Source organism: Aethalodelphis obliquidens, unplaced genomic scaffold, assembly GCF_003676395.1.
Source record: "Aethalodelphis obliquidens isolate GAN/ISIS:26980383/991018 unplaced genomic scaffold, ASM367639v1 scaffold15, whole genome shotgun sequence".
Lineage (NCBI taxonomy): Eukaryota > Metazoa > Chordata > Mammalia > Artiodactyla > Delphinidae > Aethalodelphis > Aethalodelphis obliquidens.
The window spans coordinates 30,956,277-30,983,764 of record NW_020837959.1 but is presented as its reverse complement, the minus strand read 5'-3'; the positions used below and the strand labels follow the sequence as shown (position 1 = coordinate 30,983,764).

The 27,488-nt window shown below is 39.8% G+C and overlaps 1 pseudogene; it reads right to left on the bottom strand.

Annotated features, from left to right (window-relative positions):
- Positions 1-3,030: 3,030 nt before the first annotated feature.
- On the bottom strand, positions 3,031-3,181 carry LOC113625515 (uncharacterized; annotated as a pseudogene).
- Positions 3,182-27,488: the final 24,307 nt, after the last annotated feature.

The window sequence follows — 27,488 nt, the reverse complement described above, 5'->3', positions numbered from 1 at the left end:
GGGTGGGATAGGGAGGGTGGGAGGAGGGAGATGCAAGAGGGAAGAGATATGGGGATATAAGTATATGTATAACTGATTCACTTTATTATAAAGCAGAAACTAACACACCATTGTAAAGCAATTATACTCCAATAAAGATGTAAAAAAAAAAAGGATTGTAAATAAAAGCTGGGCAACCTTTCAGCAAACAAAAATTAAAGAAAGCAAGAGTCATGATCTTAGTATCAGTTATGGGGTTTCAGGCCCATAAGCATTAAATAAAACTAAGAAGTTTTATAATTCACAGAGGAGATAGAGGTATGGATATTTGTGCTCCACCCAAAACAAAAGCAGAATAGCAATAAAGCAGAAATTTAAAAAATTACAAAAGAGGCAGAAACATACTAGCACTACAAGTCCTTAATTCACCTTTCTCACACATCAAAATTAAGTGACTAAAAGACTTAAATAGTATAATTAGTAGGGTACCTACCTGATTTATACCTACAGATACATGTATCAAATGTTGTATCTTGAAAATAGCAAATACACATTCAAGTCGCATTCACAAAAATTGATCACCTATTATGCTACACAGAAAACCTTAATGAATTTTGAAAAGTAGAAATAATACAAATATTCTCTGATTCTACTGCAATGAAATCAGAAATATCAAAATCTAAAAAATATTGCATTTATTTTTTCAGTTATTTAAAAAGTAGTTTTATTGTTTTGTTTGACTTATTTTTGAGCACTAAGAAAATGATATTATACAGTAAGAAATTTTCTGGGACTTTTTATTTGTTTTCACCCATTGTCATCGTTCTGGTCATCTATCCTTATGCATCACTCCGAAACTCAGTGGCTTAAAACAACAAACGTCATTTGTAGTTGATGGACATAAGCAGACATCTTGTGCTGTCTCTGGATTCAGGAGTTTGAGAGAAGCATGTTTCTGGCTCAGAGTCTCTTATGTGTTTGGAGTCAAATGATTTCTAGAGCCAGAGTCATCTCTGAGACATCTTCACTCACATTCCTGCTGCCTGGGCTGGTAACACAAGCCCAGCTTCTCGGGCTACCTCTATCTCCTTCTCTATGTATTCTTTCCATGGGGTCTCTCCAGCTTGGTGGCTGTAGGGTCATCAGACTCTTTACAGAGAAGCTTAGGGCTCCAAAGGCCAGGAGGAAACTACATTGCCTTTTTATGACCAGCCCTCAAAAGTCACATCGTTTCTGTCTTGTATGAGTCGAGGCAGTCACAAAGACCCACCCAAATTCAAAGGGAGAAAACACAGACTCCACCTCTTAATGGGAGGTGGAGGGGAGGGTGGAGAAGGTTCTGGAAGAACATTTGGGGCCAGAACTAATATTGTGGCCATTTCTGAAAAATATCCTCTGCCACAATTACCTTTCCAAAGTAAGTTGTGGTTCATCTGTTTTCATCATTGTCTGAAAACACTTCATTTTACTAATCCATTCTTCTGTTTGTGAACATTGGGATTGCTTTCCGTCTTTTGCTCTTGTGAACATCTTTGCTGCAGACAACCTTGTATAAGTCTCCTGCTAACATGTGTGCAAGTTATCTCTCTTGGGCATATACCTGGGAGCGGGATTGCTGTGTCATAGAGTACCAGACATTCAACCTTGCAGCACAATATTAAATTGTCTTCCACAGGAGTTGAATCCATTTAGAATCAGCCATCAGCAATACATCAGTTCCAGTTTCTTCCCATCCTCTCCGCTCTATACCTTCCCCTTTATGTGTGTATGTATCATAAGAGTATATTGCCTATTGTACAAAGTGAATTTTAAAAATTCAAAATTTTTGTTTGCTTTACTCACAACTACATCCCCAGTGCCTAGAAGAATGCCTGGAAAAGAATAATTTGCTGAACGAATGAATGAAGTGTTGTGTCCTGTGACAAGTAACTGAACTTGGTTTATTTGGAGATTGTCGGGAGGTTCGAGATTCAACTATTTTCTTTTAAAATTAAAGATATTTCATTTCAAGAGTAGTACTTGCAATATGAGAACATTAAAAAAGCATGAAAGGAATTGTTTAAATGGCACTTTGCTTTTCAAGTCTTTTGTCTCTTCTAAAAATTTCAATAATTTTAGAATTTAAAGACAAAAATGTGACTGCTGATTCCAACATATTTTTCTCACTATTTTCTTTTATGTCCTCTTTTTCCTGAGTCTCTGCTTTCCTCATCTAGTTTGAGTGACGGAAGGGCTCTAGCATTGAAAAAGAGTTAAAAGAAAGATACATCGGGTAATATTTCAAAACATTTTGCCACTCTCTCTCATACTATCCTGAAGCAACCCTCGTGGTAGGTAGGGAATAACTAACGATACAAGTGAAGCACGTGAGGCTCAGTGTAGTTAAATGACTTGCCCAGGGTCATATAACAAGTAAATGAGAGTCAGGATTTGAAATCACCTCAGTCTGAGGTGATATACTTCCCTTTCCCAGTCCATATACTTCCCTTTTCTTATCCTCAAAATACAGGTAGCTAATTAAGTTTTTTCCCCCAATCCTAAAAAACTATTTACTTTACTGTAGAAAATTTAAATAATACAGAAAAATAGAAATAAAAACATTTGAAATATCTGAAATTCCACTTTGGGGATATCTCAGGGAGTGTTCAGTATTTTGGTTAATATCTTTCTGTATCTGTGTGGGGTGGGTGTGTTGGTACAAACTTATCATAAATGGCATCATACATGTTGTTCTTTGACTTTCTTTGTGCATTTAACAGTGAATCACAGGGGATTTCTTTATCAGTGAATAAAGGTATACACTTCTAATGATTGCCTAGTGTCCTGTGATATGTACACATGACAATTTATGGATCAACTGATATTTGGTTTATCCATCAAATTTTGCAAATATATAAAATGCTGTAATAAAACTCTTATACATGTACCCTTTTCCCCCCAATTGTCTTTTTTATGACAGATTTCTTGTCATAAAAAAACTTGCAGAACTTGCAGGTAGCTTGCAGAACTCATCTAATCAAACACTGGTTTACCTGATTCTATAGTCAAGTGCCCCAGAGCAGGGCTGAAGGCATCCGTAAAATCACATTATTCTACTGCTCAGGAGCTGATTACTTAGAGAAACAACAGTTGAATTTTTAATTAGCAATAATCGCGCCTCGGATAAACCTCATTGGCTACGATACTGCCACTGCGCAAAGCTAACAGTTGAATTTTTAAAAGCATGCTTCCTGCAGCCCTGATTTTACTTTTGTCGGGGAGGGCATGGAAGTTTATCGCGTCCCCCCCGCCCCACTCCCCGATGCAGAGCTGCAGCCCACAACAAGGTGGACACAAATACCAGTACAGAGCAAACGAGGCGCTCAGAGGGGTTGCTGGAGATAGTCAGATTATGGCCATATCCTGCCTGATCCCTTAGGCTTCCTGTGGCTCCATTACCAAATCCTGAACTTTACCCCTGACTTGTCATTATCATGCCCTAAAATACTGGACCGAGAAGGTCAACATGTTGGAATGGGCCAATTCTTTGGATCAGAGAAAACCATTAAACAGGGGATCTGGGATTCCGGTTGTCTTGGGTCTTGGTTAATTGTCACGAGGGAAGATGCCTACTGAGTCTGTAGACATTCTGCTGTCTCTGATGGCACTCACCAAGTAAACTCACAGTCAACCCCCTTCCCTGCCCTAGGGACAGCCCCCTTTTAGTTTCCTGTGCCTCTCCCCTCTTCATTCTTTTTTAAAATTTTAAAATTTTTATTGAAGTATAGTTGATCTACAAGGTTATGTTCGTTTCAGGTGTACAGCACAGTGATTTACTTATACATACATACATATCTATTCTTTTTCAGATTCTTCTCCCTTATAGGTTATTTAAAAATATTGAGTATATTTCCCTGTGCTATACAGTAGGTTGTTGTTGGTTCATTCTTGTATTCATTGCTGTGTGAGTTGCTGCTGCCTCCGCTGCACTTTGTTGGTTTGCTCTTATTCAAATATGAAGTGTTATGACATTTAAAACCGTGTTTCTCTTTAAAATCTTCATAATGACATTGGCGGAAATAAGTGGAGCCCAGACACAGACCTTGCAGGTTCAGGCATGGCTGAGATGAGAGAGCGAGGGAGGAGACGTTCAGGACTCCAGGGGAGGGCCCTGTGGGTGGTCTGGGAGGTCCTTGGGAGGCTGGCGACCTGCGGGGGCTGGAGTATGAGTGAAGACACATGTGTGGCCGCAGGATGTTGGGCTGGATTCCTTCCCAGCCACCCTGTAGGGGATTTTCAAGGGGGGTGTAAGATGGAGGCGACCTGGGAGGTGCTGAGTTCTTGGAGCAATCTTCCACGAGCATGAAGAAGCCTGCGTGACCTTCCAGTGTTGCAGATGTGAGCAATTCACCTTCCGGGATTAGGTTAGTGCAAGGCCACTGGAATCCTTCACTCAGACTCCTGCTTTTTGGTTAGAATCTGCTTTTCCTAAACTTCTGAACTTGGATTACAAAGCTGTCAGCAGACTTCTTGAGGAAAAAGAGTTCAAAGCAAGTGAGTCCCTGAGAAAAATAAATCTTGGGGAGATCGTGGGAAAGGGAAACACGGAGGAGAGAGCGAGTTGGTTGTAAAGAGAGATGATCAGATTATTCGAAAGAACAGAAGATCATATGTGGACATTGAGTATTGAGTGTGGGAAAGAAGGATGTAGAATATGAGGAAAAAAGCTTGAAATCATTAATTTCAATAAGCTCTCCATGGTCAGGGATCTTGCCTGCAATGAGTGTTCACTGAATGAATAAATGAAAATCTATTAGAGAAAAAACAAATTTGTAAAAAGTCATTCACCAATCTGGATTTTAATTCACCAAGGTTTAGTAAGATTTTTAGAGTTAAAAGAGCTATTAGAGATGATCGGTTGATTAACCAGCACAGGTGCCTATTGTGTGCTAGTCAGAGGGATTGGAAAATGAGCTACCCCAGTTCTATGTCTGAATACAAGGAAACAGGCATGAGTTTCCTATGCCTCAGGCACTTCGAGGCAGAGCTGAGACCAGAACCCAGATATCCTGAAGCTTAGTTCTTTGCATGTCCCACTGGCCATGTTCTTTCTAGGAATTAAGTACATTGGAGACCACTTTGTCCACATGTGTCCTTGAGACCTTGTGTGGCAAATACAAAGGACTGCAGATTCCAAAAAAGCGTGCACCCTTCAGTCTGATTAAAATAACAACAGTTCACACAAGGGAATGAGTGTAGCCTTTTGGAAAGGATATTTTTCTAAAAATATAAAATCACATTAAGATAAGTCATATGAGAGTGTCACAGGTAAGATAACAATGCGACCTTCCTGAATTCCCATCAGGGAAACCCAAAACTAAAAACATTCTGAAGATCAAGGGGGGAGATATGGATGTAATAATGCTGAAAATTCTGACACTAAGTGCAATTTTAGTCACAGAAACTTTTGCACAATAATAAAGAACACTGAAACTTGAGAGCCGGATAAGGCATACATTCCATTAATACTTGCACATACTCTGGAGCAACTGAGGAATTTTGATGCATGGCACCTGTAACCCCAAGGTAGAGAAGTTGCTATATGACTTAAGGTCATTCATTTCTTTTACTCTCATTCAATAATCCAAGATATCCTCTAATTTTGATTTCATCTCTCAAGGACACATTTCTGTTGAGAAGGTACTACTCTAACTAGCCAAAGTGAGCATTGCAATCCACCTGGCAGTAACATTTTTCAGTGTAAATTAATAAATTGGAATTTTGGCTTATCAATGCTTTGCAATTTGATTAATGTGAATAAGCTCAGCAGAGAGAATTAAAAATCCAATTGCAGGATATTGAATATAGTTCCCTGTGCTATACAGTAGGACCTTGTTGTCTATTCATTCTATATATAATTGTTCGCATCTGCTAACCCCAAACTCCCAGTCCACCCCTCCCCCACCCCATTTCCTTGGCGACAACAAGTCTGTTCCCTATATCTGTGAGTCTGTCTGTTTCGTGGATAAGTTCATCCACTTTCATGGATAAGTTCATATATAAAATCACATATTTTAGATTCCACATATAAGTGATATCATATCCTGTAAAAAAACATAATGGAAAAGAATATGAAAAAGAATATATGCATGTATATATGTATAATCGAATCAGCTTGCTGTAGAGCAGAAACTAACACAACATTGTAAATCAATTATACTTCAACAAAATAAATTTAAAAAAAAAAGAAAAACAAGAATAGGAAAAAATCCGATTGCAGAACTTAAAAATGTAAGGAACATAGTGTCTTCTTTAGTGTAGGACCATGGCATGATGGTACATGTTCCCGTACTCTTTGCATGTATATTTTCCTTCTGAACACTGAAGATGAAACTCTGGACCCATGGAGACCTCACTGACACACTAACACCCAATGGAACTCAGTCTAAAATAGCCAGCTGGTAGGTCTCTCATACCAATCTTATTTACACCACCTTGTAACTAAATGCTCCCTAAATATAAACATGTGGGATATATTCTTGTATATTCTCTGTTGCAGAGAAAAGAGAACTAGGAAATCTTTCTACAGCGATGTTTCTGTTTTTTAATGGAAGGTCTCAGCCTAAATCTATGTAGTTACCCAGGCCTTTCCAGAGGGCAGAGAGCATAGAACAAACAAAATCTCCTTATGTAAATGCCAAATGAACCTGAGGGAGATAAAAACTGATGAGGGTCACTTAGGCTTTGGGCTCCTTCCCTGCAGCTCCACCTTGAGAAATCAGGTTACTGGGTTCACTCCTTAGTCTTAGAAGCATATGGACTGTAAAGGGAAGAAACGCAGGAAAGTTGGGGGAAATGGGAAGTGGGGGACACGCTGGATGAGGTCAGTGGGAGGAATGATTCTGAGTAGTTGACTCAAGAGAACTTTTGACCCAGAATGTTTGAATTTCAGTCAGGTTTTGGTCAGCTCTAATTAACCTAAAGTGCAAGTACACAAAGCTCACTGTTTGTGGAAATTTTTAAAGTTCTCATCAACATGAGGACGCAAAAGCTCCTTCTTACCCTCTTCACCAAGGCAGCAGCCTCGATGGGACCACAGGTGGCAGGATGAATAGAACGCCACGTCATTCACGTGGGAGATGTCTGTGGGATGGAGCGAGTGTGTCTGTCTGGGACATTCCAGGGTGTTTTGGATGCATTCTGGTGAGGCTTCATTAAACTGGACTGGCAGGATTTGGGAAAGGTGGTTGAATTGGAGTTTTTGCAAATCTGTTAGTCTTTGCTGAGCCATATTTTAAGAACTGCTGTTGTAACCTGTAGTGGGTTGTATAGTGTCCCCCCCAATTCACGTACACTCAGAACCTCAGAATGTGACTGTATTTGGAAACAGGGTCCTGGCAGATGTAATTAGTTAAAGTTCTAAGGGGAAATCATCCTGGATTTAGGATGGGCCCTAAATCCGAAAACTGGTATCTTTATAAGAGAAAGGAAAGTGCGCTTTAGACACACACAGAGACACAGGAGAAGAAAGCCATGTGAAGATGGAGAAAGAGACTGGCGTGATGCAGCTACAAGCCGAGGAATGCCAAGGGTTGCCAGGAGCCACCAGAAGCTGGAAGAGAGGCAAGGAGCGACTCTCCCTCAGAACCTCCAGGAGGAACCAACCCTGCCAACACCACGATTTCAGACTTTAGGCCTCCAGACTGTGAGAGAATCAATTTCTCACGTTTTAAGCCACCAAATTTGTAGCAATTTGTCATAGCCTCCCTAGGAGACTAACACGTCACCATATTCCTCCATTTTAGATCCAGGCAAGGGTGGCCCATGGAAATATGGGCTGCATAGTTATTTGCTTAGCCACTGAATAGAGATTAGTTTTCATTTCTCCTCACCTCTCCTTCTTCAAGCACTCCTGATACATAAACAAACAACACACCCAAAAGGACCCACAGATAAAGACTCAAGGGTCAGGAGGGGTCATAGGAAATATTCAAAATAACTCCTTTCATTCCCTGATTAAGCTGAAGACACAATTTTAAATTATTGTTCTTTAAATCAATGTGTTTTTATTTCTCTCATTTTGGCAACTTCTTTGATAAGAAAATATTTTTCCCATCATGTAGAATTAGTTATAATAAGGTACACAAATTCCATGGTGGAGTGAACACAGGGAAAGTGGCAGCAAAAGACATTACTTCCATTTTCAAAAGGGAGAGTTTTCTGCTATAGAATTGCAAACCAATGAAACATGTAATCACGGCAAAGTTAGGAGCATTGAGCCTTTCTTCTAAAGGATGTAAGTTATGTGTTCAAGTCATCTGTTAATCTCACAAAATAACGTTCTCCTTCTCCCTGCTGTTTGTCCAATGTCCCTCTCCTCCTCAAACACAGTGGACGAATGACACTACAAAAGAACCCTCGAGTTTGGCAACACAGGTTGATCAACGCTGAAGAGACCTTGACCAATGTCTCCTTTATCTTTAACCTTTTTAACCCAGGTTCTTTCAGCCCTAGCACTGACCTCTTCAGGTCTGGTTTGTAAAATAAGCCCAAAGCTTAATTTTGGGTTTCCCTGTGTCGTCCTCCTGAAGCTCATCCTAACAACCTGGAAGCTTGCCTATGTGTGTGTGTGTTTGTGAAATAATAGGGCTCTGAAATAGTAGGGTATAACGCTGTTTATTTGCTCTTCTCTTTTATTTCTCTTCCTCATTGCTCCCTTACCTCTTTGGATTCTGCTTGCTTCTCCTCACCGCCCTCGTCAGCATTTTCAATCTTTATTTTCCATCCCTGGCAGAGGTCTGCAGGTCAAGTGTGGAATTACAGGTCAGCAGTGGCATTGGTTAGAGTGCCAGGTCCGGGTCCTTATGACTATTACTGCTCTATTAACATAGGAAAATGACAGGGTATACTGGATAAAATATTAATTATGAAGTTAGAATTATATTTTAAAAAGCATGTGTAAAAGAAGGGCTTCCAAATGAAAATAGATTATACCAGAGAAACCAGGCAACAATAAATAAAAAGAACCAAGGAAAGTAAATGAGCTGCTAAAGTCCTATGAGTTTATATTCAGAAGAGAAAGTGGATGAGTGGAGTTGATGCCAGGATTTGGTGGAAGAGTGGAGATAGGAGTGAAAGGAAGTAGGTAAAATGAGAATGGGTAATCAGAAGAAGAGGGAAGGGAAAGTTGAGGTCATCCGAATAGAAGAAACAAAACAAGGAAAAAAATAAGAAAGAAAAATGAAAAGAAGAAATATCAGCATGATGCATAAGAAAAAGAGCAAGAAATAATAAGGAAAGAATTGAAGACCAAGAAGAGGTACATTTCAGGAGAGGCCACATCTGGCCATGGCTTTCTAGTGAACAGATTTTAATAATTATGACCATGTTTCTATGTCTCCTTTGGAAGCCAGTATGATGGAGCAGAAAGGCTTTGGCCTGAAAGAAGGGTTACATTCTAGTCCTGCTGGCTGCTGTCTAGTTGAATGATCACTGCTAGATCTTTCAAACCCCCTATTTTGTTCCCAAGGTAAAATAAAAGCATGTTTATGGCCTTCTTGCTCTCTAAGACTTTATGTATTCTTAAATAAATTTTAGTTAATTTGATTAATCAGGAGTCAACATGGCAATGTTATTTTTATTTATCTATATTTATTCATATACTTAGGTTTTTACTGCAATTTACTCATATTTCAATTTTCTTGTATATTTCTTTTTGTATCCCCAGTAGAAGGTGATAACACATGAAAATAGGTAGAACAACTTGTCATGCTTAAGTTCTCTGGATCTGGGACAACAAGAGAATGTGCTAAATTATTTTTAAATATGTTAATTTGAGATGGCTTATTTAAATACTTTCCTGAACTACTAAACAAATGTGTTCTTTTAAAGCCTAAAAGACGCAATGAAGGTTATAGCTTGATTGCCCAGTCCAGATGTGATTGAGAGGCTAAATGCTTTGGGGTTTAAATAACAGAAAATCCAGCTAAATTATGGTTTATGCATGTAACACATCTGGTAGTTGGCAGTTGCTAAAATAGACTCAACTATTAAATGGGATCAACCAGGAGTCTGACTTTTTCCACCCTTCTACTTTGCCATCCTTTTGTATTTGTAGCCTCATGGTTTCAAGATAGCTGCCACATCTCCAGGCATTATGTCTTTACATTGGTATCAGAAACAGGAAGGGATAAGTTCCTGTACACTACTTTTGAGGCAAGAAGGGAAATACCAGGTTTCCCTTGATGTCTCATTGACCAGAACTGGTTCACATGCCACTTTGGGACCAGACCCACTAACAGAAGGGAATGGGATTATTATAAATGACCTAGGCCAATAATGGCTCATTCCCTGGGACCAAGTCAGGATACTACCTTGCCTGATATCAGATCTCTGCCACTCAAAATGATGTTTCTCTTAGTATGTAGGAAAGGCATAATGACCATTGGGTCGACAACTAACAGAGAGACTTGTGACGTCTAAGAGACCTATATGGGCAAAATCTAGAGAAGGTATAAAACTTTCTTCTTAAAAACTAAAAGCTCATCTCTGTTGGAGAAAACAATATAGTAGTTAAGTCCTCTTTATGTCACTTTTTAATACATTCCCCCCAACATTTGTTTCCATTATTTATTTTATCTTTAATCCTATTTCTGCACTGATTTTCCCTCCGTTTTTCTGTGTCTACTAATTACCTTTCAGATTTGTTTCGTTCTTTAGACTCTGACTCACCATTGACTTTGTTCTAATATTGAATACACAGTACTGCACTTTTGATACTTAACAACAGTTAACTGGAATTCCTCCATGCCTTTAACCTTTTTCAAATATATGCACCAACAGTTGGCTCTTCTCCCACTGAAGCCCAGGTTATCTCACTGATTTATATCACCCAAGCTCCCCTGCCCAACGTACACTTTGATTCTCTCCATTCTTTCTCTTCATAGATATTTGCGGCCGATATGTCATGCCTTTGTCATTATGCAGAAGCAAATGTAGGCAAATAAAGCCATATTTTTTTCTTTCACCAAACTAGAACTATGTATTGATCCTTCTCTCTGAACACCTTGAATGCTTTCATTCTAATAAATTCCAGTTTCTTCTTCCACATTCACACACTCTGAGCCTGTGTCTTGTTAATTCTTTTCTCTTTATTCTCTGCCTCTTCCTCTGGCCAGCTACCTCATAGAGGTGCTCAAGCAAAGAATGCATTAGGGCATAACTGATTTGGCTTCCTTGAGAGGCAAGCCTTGGAACATCTGGTATACCTCCCTTTTTTGCTCACAGAGGCCAGCAGGGAGAAGACAAAAGGTTAGAGGTTTAGTATTAAGAACATTGGAACCAGTATAGGGTCAAGTGGAAATAGCTCCTTTACCCAGAGGCTGTTTCTAATTGGAGTTAGGGAAATAAATTTTAAAAAACTGGAACCACACAGATTTTAAAGAATATTTCTTTATCTACTTTCACACTTCTTCATATCATAAAAAACAAGACTAGTAGTATTTGGCGAGTCTGACGTATATGAAATATCAACCAAGTCAATTTGGTAATGAGAATGAATTTCTCATTTCTCTAAAAAGAACTAGTATTAACGAAGTAGCTAACATATGCCAGGTACTGTGATTTTATACTTCATCTCATATTTAATTTAATTCTCCATTGAATTTAATCCTCCATTGCACTTCATTGTTCCTGACATCTACATAATACAATCATAACAGATCTTCTCTTTATTATCATCAAAACAGCAATCCTTCATTAGCAGGGAGCAAACGCAAGGTATTTGTTAATCTACTTAATCAATTTATACAGTTTGTAAAAGTATTCACTAAGGAATGCAAGACACTCACAAAGGATGCATTTAATGAATCATCTATAAAGTTACCATGAGTATGTTTTAAAAATATGACATTAAAGTGAAAGAATGCTTAGACAAGCTGGTTAAGCATCCTTAAATGAGTCAAAACAAGTAATTAAAAAAAAATTATTAGAATTCAAAAATTTCCAAAATTGGTTGGAATGGTTATATCAAAAATGAAATGAATATTTCATTTCATATACAAATCAGTGACTTTATCATTGGCTGAGCTGGCCTTAAGCCAACGAGTTTTAGGTGTATTTACCTGATAACATAGCAAGGCTTTGAAATGGTAGTTCAAATTCTTTGCATCCTGAACCATCTCTGCTGTAAGCAGCGTCTGTGAGACACTGTGGGCCCCTTTATGTGAGTCACTATACTTGCAGGTGGTCCAATATGAACAGCTTTAGCAAGGGGATGGCAGTGTTAGCCGCTGTGCAGCCTGTTTCTTCTCTCTCACCCCGGACTGGACTCTGGCTCTGTATCTTATATTGCTCCCTGTATTACAACTCTTTTGGCACCGGCGTGTTTGGCTCTCTGTGTTTGCTTGTGTACACCTATCTCTGACTCTGAGTTTTAACTCCTGTCCAGTCCTCATGCCAACTTGGGCACAACAACTTGTGAAATAGTGCCACTGGTGATATTTGACAAAGAGACCATGTGCCTCTCAGTGAAAAGATCAAAGTACTCACCAAGTCTGACCCAGTGCTGGCTGAAAAGCTGGGCTATATCAGCAGACATGGTGGCCACAGTTAGTGCACTTTCTCAAGGCTGGGGCTGGCCATTTAGAATGAGGTGTGCTATTAGAAATGGAAGTAACTAGTGACAAAGACTTAGCACATTAGGAGGCTGCTGACAAATAATTGTGGCTTGTTTTCAAATAAATCACCTTTAAACAATTTACCAGCCTGAAGAGGTTGGGCTATTTTGGTAATTCTAACCTAGAAGATACCTAGAAAATAATCTGATGTCTCTGGGATGAATCAAATAAGAAAAAATCTTTGTGCACCAATGGTTGAGGTTCTTATAATATGAAAATATTAGGGATTAAAATTCATAGTCCTGGAGCATTGTAGCTGCCTTGTATTTACTGAGTACAGAGCACAAATCAACCCTGGCTTTAGACAGGAATTCTTCTCACTGATTTAATTACCTTTTGGTAGCTTCATGAGAAGAGTCCTAGAAGATTTTATGGTTTACTCTGAAGAAATAGGTTTATGTTTGGGGACTCTTTTTAAACCAGTGTTGTCCATTAATTCAAATCAAACTACGGATCAAAGTATTCCTAGGAAAATTATATTACCCGAGGAAAGATTTTAATAAAACACAAGTGTGACTTTCAAGAATATTTGTAGCATTTTAATATGTAACTTATAATTTTTTGTGGCTACAAGAGTTCTGTTCAGGAAACACAACAATAATAATCTCCATTATTATGTACCTACTCTATGTCTGACTCTCTGAAGATATGTCACAGATATTACCTTATTCAGTCTTTATTCCTGTTTTATAGGTGAGGACATAGATTCATAAAAATATTAAATAGTTTGCCTGAGCTCCCATAGCTAATAAGGCGCAGAAACAAGATTCAAATTTATATATGTCTTACTCTATCTGCAAAATGGAGAAGTTGTGAAGATTAAATGGAACTATGTATAAGGAAGTATAACTGAGTAGGGTTCTATGGGGGCTTTCTGGGACAGACGCTTCCCCCCAGTTCCTCTGCTTTAATTCCTCTCTGAAGTATCTAGATAGCAGTATCTGATACACATTTCCTGAGTTGTTTTACATATGCTAAAACCACCACCAAATGGAAGAATTTAACTATCTGATGGCCATGAGTATGTAGCTCCCAGACCTACTGGAGCCTAAGGATTGATAATGTTAACCTCTGGGGCACCACCCTGTTACTTCACCATCAACCAATCAGAGAATTGGGCACCAGCTGGTCACATACCCTGCGATGCCCCTCCCTCACCTGGCTTTTAAAGATGCTTCCCTGAAACCCTTTCTGGAGTTCGGGTTTCTGAGCACGAGCCACTGAGCTACCCATTCTGCTTGTATTGGCGCTTTACAATAAACACTGCACTTTCCTTCGCCACACACAACTCAGTGTCAGTACATTGCACTTGGGCGAGTGGACCCATGTTTAGTTCAGTAACAGAAGTATTCTGTGAGCTTTTAAACTGATATACAACTGTTAGGTATTGTTAATATTTTCAACAGGCTTTGGAATAGACTATACCCTTTGCCCTTGGACAACTTCTTCAAGTACTAAGATATGCTCCTTGTACACACAGCATCCTCAAACTGGGTACATGAGGTAAAAGACGAATGTTGAGCTGACAAGGAGACACTCCTGGACCATAGAGTTGTGATCAAGAAACTAAGAATGATGCTTTGAATGTCACTGAGGAGGAAGAGACACAGTGACTGTGAAGATTGTCTGCGGGGGTGAGAAAATCCCTGGGGAGAAGGCCCAAAAGTTAAAGTTGCTTCAACTTTAGTTCTCTAATTAGTTTTACAGAAAAGCAGCTGTGTTACGCTGCCCAAAGGGTCAACAGCTGCACATTTTTCACTCCACCTTTATGAGAGTCAAATTGTTTAAAAGCAAACAAAGATTGGTGATTTTTTCCCTAGAAAGCAAGTGTCAGACTCATTGGTGGAGTCCTTTCCATTCATCCCTATATGCCACATAATCTTCTCACATCTATATTTATACCTATATGTACTGCAAATTACTATCATTGATATTTATAATCATGAACTCTCAAATCCCTTCTGAAAGTGATATTATGCCCTGTGTGTTCTGCTCTAGAAGAGACGAAGATAGGAAAGTATAGAGTATGTTATGGAAATTCTTTCCACTAAAAACGAGTAAGATGTTAAAACTCTGTTCTCTGCTTTCAACTTATCTCTGGAAATAGGTTTAATCAATATTTATGTGTTAATTAGTGTTAAATAATAGTTCGCAATTTATAAAGGCTTTTATATATACTTAGCACACTTAACAACCCTGGGAGTTTGGCACTGTTTTCCTTATATGGTTTCAATTTCTTGGAGAATGCAGTGCCAGGAACATGCTGTATGTCCTCAGAGGAACTGATGTTCACTTTCCTTAATGAAAACCCAGTATATGTACCCTCATTTTTCCCTTCATGCCCTGGCTTCTAGGAACCTCAGATTCTAATGTAATGAAGCTTTATGGCTATTATATCAACCTTTAGCGTTAGAACACTTTCTCCTTTTTCTTTGTTCTGCTTTTCTATTTCTGTTTCATCAGCCTCAGGTGATTATTGCACATATAATTTTTCATAATCTGCTTCAAATGTTCTTAAAGAGGATCCATATGAGAAAATAAAGAAATGAATGAAAGAATAATTTGGCTATTATTGTCTTAATTTCAGAGATAGGTGAAGCTACCTGAGCAAAGTTATTAAGCTCATACGTGGCCGAGCTGGGGCTTTGTCCCAGGTCTCCTGATTCCAAATTCCATGTTGCTTCCAGAATGATCCATCTCTTGAGAATAAGGTGAGCTAAGATTGTACTCAATTAATGCCCTGCCTCAAAGAGTAAAACTATTGCATTTCCTGCCCAAGGCTGGGCAAATCCATGCTGTCACCAATATCACCTTCTTAAAGATCCTTAACTCCTGAGAAAGAAGGAAAAGCAAAGGGACATTGCTTTTGTCATTGTCAGCTTTTTACACCTTCAGTTAGGAGAACCCCCATGTTAAAAATGGGGGTGAAGGTGCAGTTGTGGAATGAGATGGTTACTATCCACAGTCCCTCCCATTTCATCCGAAATAGGAGGACAAACTGCTTCTTTTCAAATGGTCCATACATCTTTGCCTATTGAGAAATGGCAGCAGCTGCCACCCTGTTCTCCCTGCAGCTCAGCATGAATTTTTCTCTTTGTTGGAAAGAAGATATAAAAAGTCAAGGCATTCTTTATAGTAGTTATTTTCATCATTACATATTCACAATAATTGAAAGGTGGAAGTGGAGTATAATATACTAGAGTGGGAAGAAAATGATCTGCAGTAACTTCAGAAACATTCATAGGAAATGTTCAGCTGCTAAAAAAAACCCCAACACAAACACTGGATCCTAAAATACCATGTTAAGCCACCCACATCTGCAAAGCTTTATTTCTGCTACTTACTGGTCCAAAGAAATAGAGTGAGATTGGGATTGACATCTATACACTAATATGTATAAAATGGATAACTAATAAGAACCTGCTATATAAAAAAATGAATAAAATAAAATTCAAAGAAAAAGAAATAGAGTGAGTGTAAAATAGAATCTGAAGGAGAATTCTCAATTCCTTCCATGTTACAGGGCTTATAATGCAGTTTTTTTCCTTTTCCTTTCAGAGTAAGCATAAACTTCTGACGTTTAGCCCAACATCCTAATGGGTCCAGGACAATGTGTTCTGTGCTGACATAACTTCAATTCATTTCATAACCAAGAACTCTACCATTGACCCCAGTCAACTGGATATCAAATACATGTTCTCAGTTACGAGGAGAACTGGTTGAGAAAATGTAGATGGACCCATCCAAATTTATCACCCTCATGAAACACATGAGCACATACACACACACACATTCTTTACTGACATGTGCTCCCAGGACTATATTTGTCTACAGAGGAAAGTACACACTTATCAGATATAGACAGTGTATTTTCTATGACAAGACACTAAACCTTAGGTTCCCCATGTATGATGAGAGGTGTTTGCACTGGATAACACAAAGGATCTTTATTAGTTAGGAAGTTTTCAACTAAAAGTAACAGAAAAACCTGACTCAAAAATATCTTAAACACTAATAAAAATGTATTGTTCTGTAATAAGAAGTCTGTAGCCTCTTATTGGGTGTTTCCAAGCCCAGTTAGTTTAGTGGCTTAAAGGTATTGGGATTGCAACTGAGGTTCTTCCCATCTTTTGGTTCTGTTCTGTTCCTGTGGCCTTAGCCTCAGTCCAACTCCCTTCATGGTCACACAGTGTTGGCATCGGTCCAAGTATTGCACACATGCAGAACAAGGTCAAATGGAAAAAGAGACTTCTTTTTCCTCATGAGTCTCCTTTTACTAGTAATGAAAAATTTTTTTCTGAAGCCATTCAGAAGATTTCTCCTAATGTTTCATCTACTATAATTGCATCACGTATCCTTTGCTGTACTGCAGAAAAAGGGGATGAGATGACCATAGTTGACTCATTGAAGTCAAGAAGAGAATGGGCTAGGGACTTCCCTGGTGGTCGAGTGGCTAAGACTCCATGCTCCCAATGCAGGGGGCCCGGGTTTGATCCCTGGTCAGGGAACTAGATCCCACATACCGCAATGAAGAGTTTGCATGCCACACCTAAAGATTCCGCATGTCGCAACTCAAAGATCCCGCGTGCCGCAACTAAGACACGGAGCAGCCAAATAAATAAATATTTTTTAAAAAGAAGAAGAGAATGGGCTACCCAAACAAAATTTTAGCTCTTTAAAAAATGGGGGAAACAGGGGAATTGATGGTGGGCTAGCAATTTAAAAAATGCCTCCTCAGGTTTACCCTTTGCCCAACCATCAGCTAAATATATACACTTTGTCCCATTCACACTTGGTAAAAAATGCTCAGACCTACATAAAATATACCCACTACTTTCTGAATGGGAGACAGCCCAAAATCTCACCTGTCAATACACCCAATCTACATCTGGGATTTCTAGACTTTTATTCTTCTATCATAGTCTGTGCACATATGGCTAAAAAGAAATGTTCATCACTAGAATCCCTAACGTAAAATACAATTAATTCTCCCCTTATCCTCTCATCAAATCAATTCCAATTCTGAAAAGGAAAGAGTAGAAACACCTGACAACAGTCACTGATCCCTAGCACTTACATTCTGCTGGATGAGAGTAGCAAGGCTTCTTATTCCGGCAGTAGAGAGAGGTACTTGGTCATCCAATTGTACAGCCCAAGTGTTACTCTCAGGACTGGTCTTTCTTTCCTCTGTTGTGGCAGAGATGGTTAGCTGCTCTCCAACACCTGCTTCTTCTTCTTCCTGGGCACACAACTAGGACACCTTTTTCAGCCTTTCTTGCACTTAGTCGTAGCCATGTAGACTGAATTCTAGCCCATAAAATATTAGTGGAAATGCCATGCATCACTTCCAGGCTGGGCTCATAAAATCACCAGCATGTGTGATTGCATGTCTTTTTTTTCCTCCTTCCAGCTCACTATCAAGTATCTCAAGTGGAGGTACCTGATAAGATAAGCTTAAAAGATGATGTTGAATATGGTAGAACCTCTTTCAACCTGGATCCCCAAATTACTGCATAGGTCAAAGCTGTGCCACCCACTTCTTCAGTTGCTCAGTCCTGTTACTTAAATAGATTGGTTCAAGATGGCGGAGTAGAAGGACTTGCACACACTCCCTCTTGCGAGAGCACTGGAATCACAACTAACTGCTGAACAATCAAGGACAGGAAGACGCTGGAACTCACCAAAAAAGATACCCCACATCCAAAGACAAAGGAGAAGCCACAATGAGATGGTAGGAGGGGCGCAATCACAATAACATCAAATCCCATAACTGCTGGGTGGGTGACTCACAAACTGGAGAACACTTATACCACAGAAGTCCACCCACTGAAGTGAATGCTCTGAGCCCCACATCAGGCTTCCCAACCTGGGGGTCCGGCAACGGGAGGAGGAATTCCTAGAAAATCAGACTTTGAAGGCTAGAGGGATTTGATTGCAGGACTTTGACAGGCCTGGGGGAAATAGAGACTCCACTCTCGGAGGGCACACACAAAGTAGTGTGCACATCGGGACCCAGGGAAAGGAGCGGTGACCCCATAGGAGACTGAACCAGACCTACCTGATAGTGTTGGAGGGTCTCCTGCAGAGGTGGGGGCGTGGATGTGACTCACCAGGAAGACAAGGACACTGGCAGCAGAAGTTCTGGGAAGTACTCCTTGGCGTGAGCCCTCCCAGAGTCTGCCATTAGCCCCACCAAAGAGCTGGGTAGGCTCCAGTGTTGGGTCGCCTCAGGCCAAACAACCAACAAGGAGGGAATCCAGCCCCACCCAACAGCAGACAAGCAGATTAAAGTTTTACTGAGCTCTGCCCACCAGAGCAACACCCAGCTCTACCCACCACCAGTTCCTCCCATCAGGAAGTTTGCACAAGCCTCTTAGAATAGCCTCATCCACCAGAGGGCAGACAGCAGAAGCAAGAAGAACTACAATCCTGCAGCCTGTGGAACAAAAACCACATTCACAGAAAGACAGACAAGATGAAAAGGCAGAGGGCTATGTACCAGATGAAGGAACAAGATAAAACCCCAGAAAAACAACTAAATGAAGTGGAAATAGGGAACCTTCCAGAAAAAGGATTCAGAATAATGATAATGAAGATGATCCAGGACCTCAGAAAAAGAATGGAGGCAAAGATCGAGAAGATGCAAGAAATGTTTAACAAAGACCTAGAAGAATTAAAGAACAAACACCTAGAAGAGAGATTGGGATTGACATATATACACTAATATGTATAAAATGGATAACTAATAAGAACCTGCTGTATAAAATAATAATAATAATAAAATTCAAAAATTCAGAAGAAAAGAAAGAAAGAAAATTTCCAGGGGGTGGAGTCAAGATAGTAGACTAGGAGGACGTGGAATTTGTGTCTCTGCACAACTAGGGCACCTACCAAGCACCAGTGGGGGACCACAGACACCTAAGGGGACAGGAGAAACCCCCAGCGACCGGGTAGGACGTGGGGCATGGGAGGAGTGAAGGGGAAGGAGAAGTGGAGGTGGGACAGGACTGGCATCTCTGGGGGACGGCTGGGGGAGGGGAAGGGATCCCACACCCAAAGGGGGAAATTGGGAGGGCAGAGGATCAAAAGGGAGCATGGCCAGGTTTCCCCTGCCCACTTGGGCCCCCAGGAACCTGCTGAGACCCCAGGCCTGATCCTTTGCCCACCTAGGCCCACTCCAGCCAGGCGGGTCCAGAGGGAGTGGGAGGGAGGGAAGGGGGAACAAATGTAAAGGCCGGACCTCTGGGACTGGCACCGCTGAGGGGTGGCTGGGGGAGGGGAGGAGTTCTTACACCCAGTGAGACCCACACACTGTTAGGGGTCCAAGCAGTGATGGGAGAGACCCTGGGAGATACGGGGGCGGTGCAGAGGAACAGAAGAGAACACAGCCAGCACTTTCCCTGTCCGCTTAGGCACCAGGGAGCCTGCTGGGCTCCTGGGCCTAATCCTCTGCCCTTGGAGCCTCCCTCCTGCCGAGCAGAGCCCAAGCCCCACCCCTAACCCCCCACCCAGGGACCCACCTCTACACTCGGAGACCCCCTCTGAGACACCCTCCAACGTGCTGGGCCTAAATCCCACCCACACACCCTCACTCAACATGCTGAGACACATATTAATCAAACTATCAAAAATTAAATACAAAGAAAAATATTAAAAGCAGCAAGGGAAAAACAACAAATAACATAGAAGGGAATCCCCATAATGTTAACAGCTGATCTTTCAGCAGAAACTCTGCAAGCCAGAGGGAGTGGCAAGACATATTTAAAGTGATGAAAGGGAAAAACCTACAACCAAGATTACTCTACCCAACAAGGATCTCATTCAAATTTGAGGGAGAAATCAAAAGCTTTAAAGACAAACAAAAGCCAAGAGAATTCAGCACCACCAAACCAACTTTACAACAAATGCTGATGGAACTTCTCTAAGCAGGAAACACAAGAGAGGAAAAAGACCCACAAAAACAAACTCAAATCAATTAAGAAAATGGTAATAGGAACATACATATTGATAATCACCTTGAATGTAAATGGACTAAGTGCTCCAACCAAAGACACAGACTGGCTGAATGGATAGAAAAGCAAGACCCTTATATATGCTGTCTACAAGAGACCCACTTCAGACCTAGGGACACATACAGACTGAGTGAGGGGTTGGAAAAAGATAGTCCATGCAAATGGAAATCACAAGAAAGCTAGAGGAGCAATACCCATATCACATAAAATAGACTTTAAAATAAAGACTGTTACAAGAGATAAGGAAAGACACTACATAATGATCAAGGGATCAATCCAAGAATAAAACATAACAATTATAAATATGTATGCACCCAACAAAGGAGCACCTCAATACATAGAGCAAATGCTAACAGCCATAAAAGGAGAAATCAACAGTAACACAATAATAGTGGGGGACTTTAACACCCCACTTACGCCAATGGACAGATCATCCAGTCAGAAAATAAATAATGAAACACAAGCTTTAAATGACACTATAGACCAGATAGACTTAACTGATATTTTTAGGACATTCCACCAGAAAGCAGAAGAATACACTTTCTTCTCAAGTGCACATGAAACGTTCTTCAGAATAGATCAAATTTTGGGTCACAAATCAAACCTTGGAAAATTTAGGAAAATTGAAATAGTATCAAGCACCTTTTCCGACCACAACGCTATGAGATTAGAAATCAATTACAGGGAAAAAACCGTAAAAAACACAAACACATGGAGGCTAAACAGTGTGCTGCTAAATAACCAAGATACCACTGAAGAAATAAAAGAGGAAACTACAAATACCTAGAAACAAATGATAATGAAAACACAATGATCCAAAACCTATGGGATGCAGCAAAAGCAGTTCTAAAAGGGAATTTCATAGCAATTCAAACTCACCTCAAGAAACAAGAAAAATCTCAAATAAACAATCTAACCTTATACCTAAAGCAATTAGAAAAAGAACAAAGAAAACCCAAAATTAGTAGAAGGAAAGAAATCATAAAGATCAGAGCAGAAATAAATGAAAGAGAAACAAAGAAAACAATAACAAAGATCAATAAAACTAAAAGCAGGTTCTTTGAGAAGATAAACAAAATTGATAAACCTTTAGCCAGACTCATCAAGAAAAAAAGGGAGAGCACTCAAATCAATATAATTAGAAATGAAAAAAGAGATAAAGAGATTACAACTGACACCATAGAAATACAAAAGTTTATAAGAAATTATTACAAGCAACTATATGCCAATAAATTGGACAACCTGGAAGAAACGGACAAATTCTTGGAAAAGTACAACCTTCCAAGACTGAACCAGGAAGAATTAGAAAATATAAACAGACAAATCACAGATAATGAAATTGAAACTGTAATTAAAAATCTTCCAACAAACAAAAACCCAGGACCAGATGGCTTCACAGGCAAATTCTATCAAACATTTAGAGAACAGTTGACACCCATCCTTCTCAAACTCTTCCAAAAAATTGCAGAGGGAGGAACACTCCCAAACTCGTTTTACAAGGCCACCATCACCCTGATACCAAAAGCAGACAAAGATATCACAAAAAAAGAAAATTACAGAACAATATCATTGATGAACATAGATGAAAAAATCCTCAACAAAATACTAGCAAACAGAATCCAACAACACATTAAAAGGATCATACACCATGATCAAGTGGGATTTATCCCAGGGATGCAAGGATTCTTCAATATACACAAAACAATCAATGTGATACACCATATTAACAAATTAAAGAGTTAAAACCATATGATCATCTCAATAGATGCAGAAAAAACTTTTGACAAATTCAACACCCATTTAGGATAAAAACTCTCCATAAAGTGGGCATAGAGCGAACCTACCTCAACATAATAAAGTCTATATACGACAAACCCACAGCAAACATCATTCTCAATAATGAAAAACTGAAAGCATTTCCTCTAAGATCAGGAACAAGACAAGGATGTCCATTCTTGCCACTATTATTCAACATAGTACTGGAAGTCCTAGCCACAGCAATCAGAGAAGTAAAAGAAATAAAAGGAATACAAATTGGAAAAGAAGAAGTAAAACTGTCACTGTTTGCTAATGACATGATATTATACATAGAAAATCCTAAAGATGCCACCAGAAAACTAGTAGAACTAGTTTTCTAGTAGAACTAGTAGAACTAATCAATGAATTTGGTAAGGTTGCAGGATATAAAATTAATGCACAGAAATCTGCTGCATTCCTATACACTAACAACGAAAGATCAGAAAGAGAAATTAAGGAAACAATCCCATGTACCATCACAACAAAAAGAATAAAATACATAGGAATAAACCTACCTAAGGAGGCAAAAGACCTATACTCAGAAAACTATAAAACACCGATGAAAGAAATCAAAGGTAACATAAACAGAAGGAGACATATACCATGCTCCTTGATCGGCAGAATCAATATTGTGAAAATGACTATACTACCCAAAGCAATCTCCAGGTTCAATGCAATCCTTATCAAATTACCAATGGCATTTTTCACAGAACTAGAATAAGAAATTTTACAATTTGTGTGGAAACACATAGGACCCTGAATAGCCAAAGCAATCTTGAGAAAGAAAAACGGAGCTGGAGGAATCAGGTTCCCTGACTTCAGACTGTACTACAGAGTTACAGTAATCAAGACTGTATGGTATGGCATGGAAACAGAACTATATCAATGGAACAGGATAGAAAGCCCAGAGATAAACCCACGCACATATGGTCACCTTATCTTTGACAAAGGAGGCAAGAATATACGATGGAGAAAAGACAGCCTCTTTAATAAATGGTGCTGGGAAAACTGGACAGCTACATGTAAAACAATGAAATTAGAATACACCCTAACACCATAGACAAAAATAAACTCAAAATGGATTAAAGACCTAAATGTAAGGCCAGACACTATAAAACTCTTAGAGGAAAACATAGGAAGAACACTCTTTGACATAAATCACAGCAAGGTCCTTTTTGACCCACCTCCTAGAGAAATGGAAATAAAAACAAAAATAAACAAATGGGACCCAATGATACTTAAAAGCTTTTGCAGAGCAAAGGAAACTATAAACAAGACGAAAAGAGAACCCTCAGAATGGGAGAAAGTATTTGCAAATGAAGCAACTGGCAACGGATTAATCTCCAAAATATACAAGCAGCCCATGCAGCTCAATATCAGAAAAACAAATAACCCAGTCCAAAAATGGGCAGAAGACCTAAATAGACATTTCTCCAAAGAAGACATACAGATGGCAAACAAATGCATGAAAAGATCCTCAACATCACTAATCATTAGAGAAATGCAAATCAAAACCACAGTGAGGTATCACCTCATACTGGTCAGAATGGCCATCATCAAAAAATCTAGAAACAATAAATTCTGGAGAGGGTGTGGAGAAAAGGGAACCCTCTTGCACTGTTGGTGGGAATGTAAATTGATACAGCCACTATGGAGAACAGTATGGACGTTCCTTAAAAACGTAAAAGTAGAACTACCATATGACCCAGCAATCCCACTACTGGGCATATACCCTGAGAAAACCATAATTCAAAAAGATACATGTACCACAATGTTCATCGCAGCACTATTTATAATAGCCAGGACATGGAAGCAACCTAAATGTCCATCAACAGATGACCGGATAAAGAAGATGTGGCACATATATATAACAGAATATTACTAAGTCATAAAAAGGAATGAAATTGAGTTATTTGTAGTGAGGTGGATGGACCTAGAGTCTGTCATACAGAGTGAAGTAAGTCAGAAAGAGAAAAACAAATACCGTATGCTAACACATATATATGGAATCTAAACAGCGGTACTGATGAACCTATTGCAGGGCAGGAATAAAGAAGCCGACGTACAAAATGGACTTGAGGGCATGGGGTGGGGGGAAGGGGAAGCTGGGATGAAGTGAGAAAGTAGCATTGATGTATATACACTACCAAATGTAGAATGGATGGCTAGTGGGAAGCTGCTGCATAGCACAGGGAGATCAGCTCGGGTGCTTTGTGACAATCTAGAGGGATGGGATAGGGAGGATGGGAGCGAGGCTCAAGAGGGAGGGGATATAGAGATATATGTATACATATAACTGGTTCACTTTGTTATACAGCAGAAACTAACAAAACATTGTAAAGCATTTATACTCCAATAAAGATTTGAAAGAAAAAAAAAGAAATAAAATTTCCATTGGGTCTATTTGTTATGGCAAATATTGGGTCTATTTATTATGGCAGTCACCCTACCTGTACCAATATAATTCTCCTTTACGGCGACATTAGAGATGAACATTGGGGAATATGCTCTTACTGGGGGCTGCACAGTGTATTATTCTATATCCTGTTGGTGGGAGTTTAGGAGCTCAGGGATTTGCCTTAGAGACGGAGTAGTCACTGTTTATAAACAATAAAGTTAATAAAGAATAAAGCCATTGTTTATTAACCTTGGACTTTCTTTGGTAATACAATTCCTGTAAGAACTCAGTAGGCTTCAGGTGCTTCCAGTCAACTCCATGGGCTAACAACACAGCCAAAGATCTTTTCTAGAAATAGATTGTGAGCCTGAGAATTCGTGACTCCATGCCAGGGACTTCTACATGGTGCCAGTCCTCCTAGACCTCAGATTAATGACCTCTGCCCCGAGGCAGTTTAAAACAATAACCTTGGGTAGAAAGGCAATACTCATAATCCAGTCTTGGCCATCTGGGTTTTTCTCTTCATCAGGCAGAAACAACTTTATAAAAATTGTTTGAGACAGGTCTGGCAGATTGCACTTGTCTTTTGGCTCAAATTTACCAGCTGTTGCTAAATCTCCTGCTTCCCTCTTTAAGATAGTTCATCCTTAGTTTTAACTTGTTTCTTTCCCATGGAACTTCACTGAAAGGCATCCATCGATCTTCCTACCATTTCCACTAATACCGAAATCTCCCTAGGTCCATGATCTGTGTTCAAGAGCAATGGATAATTTAACCTATTGCTTCACAACCTCATAAAAAGAGTTACTATCTTACCAGTCAGGTTCCTCACTACCATTTACCCAATTCCTCACTTTATGTTCTGTTGCTTTCAGTACTCCACTTCTGGATCAATCATCTGTACCAGTAGAGTTTTTAGTTGTCAGAATCATAAACCAAATCTATCTGATTTAAGGAGAAATTGCATTTGCTGAATGAATAGTGGGTAGGAATCATGTGGGCATGCAAGACCAGGAGGAGAGGATGTGTCAGGAACAACGGCATGCAGCACATGCAGAACTGTGTGAAAACAACCTGCAGCTCATCCTGCTGATGTCACCAGCATGGAGCACACAGTGCTGTCACTGCCACACTGACTAATCCTACTCTAGGAGATTAATCTGCTTCCATAGCCCCTGCCACAAGAAATGCTTCTTTGCTATTCCACATTCCATATCCCAGGGTAAAGCCTGGGAAGTCGCATCTCTTTGGGCTGAGCCTAGGTCTCACGCATGCTCTTGACCTGCAAGGGAGGCTGGGATAAATGAGGAGCTGTCATTAGTTTCTACCTCTAGCTCATAAAATGGGAACTCCCCTAAGCAGAGAAGCAGCCAGAAAGAATGAGAAGTATTTCCTACTGTCCTTTTAAACAGTTTGAAAATGTGCTATCAAAGCTTCTATTTTCTAACAGAGCATTAAAACTTACTGTTAAATTAAGTCATATTAATTCACTCAACAAATTCTTTTTTGTCCTTCTCATGTGTCAGCCACACCATTAGTTGATTTTCTGACCTTTTTATGTCTCTGAGAATGAGGATTTCCTTTTCCTGGATTTCATCTCTGATAGATGCTGCCGGGGGCATCCCCAAGATGAGATCCAATCCAGGCCACAGAATATTCCTTCCAAAGCTTAAGCCATCCCTGTCATTGGAAGGTAAGTATATGGACCCTAGGTGATTTCAGTTCTAAACCACTTGGGTTAGAATTTCCTTATAGAAGACACCACCACAACTTCTCAATAATGTTCACATATGAACCCAGAACAAAAGTCATGGAAGGCTTACCCTACCTGTCCTAGGACATACATGAAGCTTAGCCTGAGCCAGTCCTCAAAGCACTTGTCCCCTTGTTTCCTTAAAACCTTGACGCCAGCTAATTCACTGTGCCTCACAACCCAGCATCCTTGTAAAAAAAGGAAACTCCTCGGGCCATCTGGTCTCTTCACATTTTTTATATTGCTGATTTTCCGTGTTTCCTTCCCCCGGCCAGCCCCCTGCTATCAAACTGTCTTGCAATATTTTACATTTTCAAGAAATCTCATTTCATGATGATGAAAAATTCCATCATTTTAATCATCTTCAACAGAAGACTCATTACACCTTCCTGATTTGATTTAAACCTGGTTTTCTCCCAAGAATACAATTTCCCTTAGCCGTTTTCACTAAAACCAATCATTCCTCCTTTTCAGCATTAGGCCTTGGTGCATACGTGGGAGTGATTGGAAGGGGAGGGAATCCCGAGGATGGCTGGAAAGCATTGTTCTCCCATCATTGTGTAAATACCCTTTGTCCTGTGAGGGTTAAACCATTCAGCTTGTGTACCCTCTATGTTTCCTCACAGATGATCTAGAAGCTTTCATCTGACTTAAGTTCTTCATCCTCACCCCTTGTCTAGCCATTATTCTAGATGGCTTGGCTGTCCATGAGGACAAGCCCACCATTCTAACATCATGGTGCCTTGTCTTCCTCACCTCAACGTCTGGCAATCTTATTCTACTCTATACACTTGACTGCTCATCCCCAAGGACTGCTTTGGCACTGAAACCTTGAACTTGGATATCCCATTTTCTTTTTTTTTTTTGCGGTACGCGGTCCTCTCAGTGTTGTG